Below are 6,000 nucleotides of genomic sequence, written 5' to 3' on the forward strand. Positions count from 1 at the left end.
CCCTCTCCATACGTACATGTCTGATACTGGCTCCTACCTTTCATACACTTGAATTGCAGAGGCTTTCTAGGCTCCAACTGCTGTCCATGTTTCATCCTTCATATTAAATCAGAGTTCTGGGATTTTCCTTAAAAAAGAAAGCAAGAGAAAGAGAACAGAGCTTTACCTCTGTTCTGAGCACACTTTTCTGCATACATATGGCACCTATTCAAGTAATTTTTATTTTATGGCATTTTCTAATGGGGAAGCCTGTGTAAAAGAATGTAAAGAAGAAAGTTCCAGTGCTTGGTGTAATTTGACTGGTGGCCCAGATTCCCTATTGCACTTTGTCTTGTATAAACCATGACAGTCATTACTGTGGCTTTCAGCATAGAGAACTGAAACAGTCACATTGCAAAGAGATTGTTAGCAGTGAAAGATCTTTGTCAGAGGGGGAATGAGCTTCATGGATGAGAGTTTCCAATACTTCAAAAAGCCTGCCAAGTTGGCCTCTACTCCATTCCCGTATTCACATGGCCTTGGCTCCTTTTAATAGGAAATGTATTTAGGCACAGAAAAAGGGAAAGTTTTGAGATGGCAGGATAAAGCTCTGTTTATTTTGTGCATGACTTCTTCTGCACAAAGGATTGTGTGTTACTAGCAGTAATACAATAGTCTGGCAGGTAATAGAAAACTCCTGAATAGAAGGAAAGAGAATGGCGATAAAACAGGAAGACAATCAATGATTCAGGCTGAGTATAAAGGAAGCACTGTGAAGGCATGGTCTGTAACCTCAATAGAAAAGTTTTATATCTTTGGTGTTGGATTTAATTTTATGATTTGTCTGTCTTCTGCCATGAGGAGGGTTTCAGTAATATTATTTACACAAAAGAAGTGTGCAAGGAGGGAAGGGGTTTTCCAATTCATTGAAGAGATTTATTTTTTATGTTGTCCTGCTCTCTGATATGATACGTGCATCACTACACAGACCTTAAATATCAGCTACCCATCTTGCCAAACTGTGCAGAGAAATCTGAGCATATGAAAATTGACTGACCCACTTCATCACCACATCTGTTTCTATCCAGTTCAAAAGCAGGTCTAGCACGGAATACATGTCCACTCCAGAGGTTTGCCCACAACTTGGATGTGATCCCTCAATGTACAGACCACTCGGGGCAGATCCAGTAAAGAATTTCAGCATGTGTATGGTGGACAGCTTTCCACCAGAGTTAATTAGCCCTGAGAAACAAGGTAAATTAGCTTGTGCAGAGAATAATACAAAGGTAGAGCTATGCAGGTTCACGTATCTTACCTCTCCTTCATAGCTAGCTTGGGTATCTCTGTATAGCACTGTTTTGGGCTGCGTAAATATAGACAATAGCTACAGGCCATTTTGACCACAGTCCATCTCAAAATGTTCCCTATTTATATGCCTCAATACATTTCCTATTAAAAAGAGCTAAGGCTATGTGAACATGGGGCTGGAGTAGAGGCCAAGTTGGCAAGCATCTCAAAACATTGGAAGCTCTTGTTCCTGAAGCTCATTCCTCCTGTAACAAAAATCTTTCACTGCTGACAATCTCTTTGCAATGTGACTTTCAGTTTTCTATACTGAAAACCACAGTAATGACTGTCATGGTTTATACAAGACAAAGTGCAGTATGGTATAACTGAATATAATAGCTGTGTGTCTCAAAGCACAATTCTCCATTAGAAATATTTTTATATTTTTCTTTGACATTTCGATATTTCGTAATAGTGTTCTGAGCATTTGAGTCCAACATCAACGTCTACATTTCTGTATAAAATGCTGTGATTAGGATCCTAGAAGTGTCGCGTGACTGCCAGTTATGTAACTTATGACCTTTATTTCCTCCTACAATTGACAGTTTATCAGCAGCACTGACCTTCATTTGCACTTACAGGTTATTGAGTGCTATGAGTGTTATGTCAGCTTAAGAGATGGAGGGTCAAGTTGTGAATCTGCTTCTCATAGTAAAAAGATTCCTACTTTACTGATAAGTGAAGAAAACTCCTTTTCAGGTTTTCCAACTGCTTTTTAATTTTTAATTATGCAGCATCAGTATTCCTATAATGCTTCTCGATTTGAAGTAACTTAAGGAGTAACAATAATGACAAAGTGATTAAAAGGGATGAGCAGTTTCATTATCCAAGCTTAGAAGAAATACTGCTTTTCTTAACCAATGCCTCTGAGCCTACCTTTGTGCTTCAGTAAGCACCTTGCTTTGATCGGTCTGATCTGCTGACTATAAAGTGAAGCTTCACAGAAACACCTTGCAGTCTGTATTGCATAAAACTTCAGTGTTACATCTGTCCAGTTCAGATGGTATTTCTTGGGGCAGGGGAGGATGTAGCTCAAAATGTTTGTATTTTCCACTACATTTAGAGAGCGAGATTATCCAACTTCTTTATTAAAGATGTATGTGCTTTGGGGGCATTCTGTTACTTGGACAATGACAGTATCTAAAATGTGGGTGAGATCATTCAATAGGAAACTTTGGAAAGGGTGGGGAACTACTGTAACCACAGGTAACACAGGTCCATCTGGTCATAAAGTCTTTCCTTGTTAAGAACCATTCCAAGGTTCATACAAACTACTTTGAGAAGACAGGAATATCAGCTGAAAGGGTGCATTCCTGAATTACTTTTCCAGCACTGCTGGGACTGTATCAATCATTAATTCAACATAATTTTGCAATATTTGCTGTAGGGGCTTCTAAACTAATTTCATACATGACTTAATGAATGGCCAACAAGACAAGCCATGAAGGAACAGGTATGACAAAGATGCAAAGAGTGGAAATCAGATTAAAATTTCAGTTTAGACTGGACCTAAGGGGACTATCCCTTGCCCTTCTTAAAAGTGCTGGACTACAACAGAGGAAAACTAGGTTCCAGTTTTTAATGCTTCATACTCCCAGGGAGAAGTTGGTTACAGACTGATTTTTCAGAAGGAATTCAATAGGCTATAGGCACCTAAACATTTGGGCCTTAATGTCTATAAGATATAAATAAAAAGGATATACCATTCTAACTATAGCAGTATATACACATGCACACTTCCCCCCAACATTCAATCCAACATTCACAGTTATACCTTCATGATATCTTACACTAACATCATATATTTCTATATGAGAAAGAAAATAAGACATACCAGTAAACCTTCCTTCCCCCACCACCTTTATACTAGCATAAAATTATTCATGCCAGGAGTTGCACCAGCATAAATATTTTGGTAAAAAACATCCTCCCGACCCATGCAGTTAAGCTGGTAGAACCATGTGTGTAGACAAGGGTGTTAAACTCATCCAGCCCCACAGACTTGGGCCATATCACAAGCCAAACTGGACCCATAAACTGGCCTCACATTTCAGTCCTGCTCCAACAACCATGGGACTCCTCTCACACCAAGCCATGGCACAACCATGAGGCTTTACTGTACCTCCCCAGAGTCCATGCTACATATAGTATAGCCCCAGTGAAAGGTGGACACCACTGGGTGTCCTCGACACTGACCACCTGTGAGAAATCTAGGGGGTGGAGGGTTGTTAGGCCTCCTCAGACAGCAGGGTCTTTCATGTGTTATCTATGTTAGGGTTGGATTTGGGGGTCAGGGATATACATAGAGCTACAGCCCACCCTCATCTGCCCTATAAATACACAGAGGCTCCAATAAAGTTCAAAAGTATATTATCAACTCACGATCACAACACAACCAAGATTAACAGTAGGACACGTACGTAACATCAAGCATTAATTACATACACTGGTTAACTGCACTGCACCATAAACAGACCTCCCAGGAGGCAGCGAAGGGCAGCGTCGGGCACAGTCAGTGACAGTCAGGCCCTCAGTCTTTTCCCTCAGAGGGTCTCAGACTGAGAGGGAGGGAAGGGTGATAATTACCAGTCTAATGGATGATTGAGGTCCCGATCCAATAACACTTTTACAGGTAAGTATCCAGTTATAATCCAATCCGATAGGTCACCCCTCTCTCTCTCACTGCTGCAGTCACTGCTCATAGGTGTCAGACATGCAGGTATGATCACCAACCAAATAAGCTTGCACACTGTTCAAACCTCAAGTACTCTCAAGCATCCATATTCCATTCGCGTGCCGAATCATGCCTCAGGATTCCTTAAATACTCACCAAAATCACACCATGTGTCAGTCAGTCATTCTCCTCACCAGTCATACTCATGTGCACACGACACCCTACTATTATGCTCTTGGCATTCAGGTGCAGCACACAGCACTCGACTGGACCACGCAACCTACTGTGCAGGCTCCCCAGATGCAAGTGAGTCACTGACATCATCAAGGTGGAAAGTTCAGCTATTTTCAAACTGTCCCACCTCTAATCAGTGTGCATGTGCTCAGGGGGGATCTTGTGTTATGGACCATGTCCAACACCAGAACTGAACACAGTCACTCTGGGACTGTGCTGCACATGGCAACCACTCTGTAGGTGTTGTACAAGGCTAAGCAGTACACCAAGCATGCTGCTTGTGGGTCAGTGAGATCCTCAAGCAGCACCTGGGGCCAGATGATACAGCTCTGCAGGCTGGATCCAGCCTGTGGGCCAGATCCAGCCCCCCCCAGTTGTAAAACAAGCCAATAGATCAGTCCCACAGATAAAAATAAATGTGTAGAAGGAAATAAGTGTTATTTGCTTAACTGTAAGTTACAGTCCCAGTTCTGAAGAGCTTAGATGTATAAACAGGGACCTGGTTTTGAATTGATGCCTCTAGACAGTTCTGGAATGTTTAATTATGTTTAGTTATAGCATTTCAAACTCATTTAGCCTTTTGTTATTGCTGTTACCACCTTTTTAATCACCTTTTTAATTAACATGAGTTAAGATTTAAAAAATAACTTTTGAAAGATTCAGTTCCTTCAATCATTGAGTGGAAGACTTGTGTTGTCTTATTTTACTTCCCAGGGAACCTGTAGCAGCAGAACTAGGAGAGATCAAAGTTTACATTCCTGTTTTTTTACTGCTAAAATAACTATTTTTACCTTTGGGTAACTAACATGCATCAGCTCCCCCAAGGTACAAATAGACTGGAGACAAGCCACTTCAGTTTTATCACTAGCTACACCTGCCAAGGTCAATCGTCAGCAGGGGTACAGAACTGACCTTGCTAAATTTACCTTACTTATGCACATTAGTTACTCTGAAGTTAAAAAGCCTGTTTTTTTTAGTAGCAGAGAAAAACTTTCAGACAAAAATCAGGAAAAATAATTTATATAAATAAAAATGCATTTGTACACCACACAGAAGCAAAAAGAAATTCAATTTTGCCATCTCCTTTAAAATATCTTGCATTATATATATACAATCTTCTGTAACAATAACACCATCTTTGCAAATCAGAATATTTTCTACATATAGTGTTTTCCTCTTTATGTCCTTGGATAACAACTCAGAAGGGCAACAGAAAATTACTGTAATACTGTTGTGTAAAAGACAAAGAAAAAAGAAAAGGAAGAGGGGAAGAAAGATCAATACCATGCAGCTCAAAGGCAAAGCTACCCAGGTCTAAGGACTTTGGAGGAAAATAAAGTTTTAGATATAAAGCTGACATGGCTGACTGATGCCAAACAAAAGAGTATACACTAAAATATCAACAGCCTGAAAGTATCAAAGCAGGGCTCTGTCCTATGCCTGAGAAACCTTATTTTTAGACCACTGTTCCCATCAGAAAGATATAAAAGCTTTTTTATTATATTATTTGATCGATATATAGAGAGAAAAATATGAACACCTAAAAGAGCCCGGTGCGGGATGGAGGGACTACTGCCACTGCTGGCCCGTGGACCAACCCTTGCAAAGCCAGCAGACTAAGGCACTTAAGGGAGCCCACCCCCGCCCCAACCCTGGCACAATCTGTGGGCAAGGCAAGAGCCCCCAAGGGCACACTTGCCTGCCTGTACACTAATGCCAGGAGCCTGGGCAACAAGCAGGAGGAGCTCGTCATCCTGCTTAGTGCA

This window comes from Crocodylus siamensis, chromosome 5, assembly GCF_052110815.1.
Source record: "Crocodylus siamensis isolate JL-2025a chromosome 5, ASM5211081v1, whole genome shotgun sequence".
Classification (NCBI taxonomy): Eukaryota; Metazoa; Chordata; order Crocodylia; family Crocodylidae; genus Crocodylus; species Crocodylus siamensis.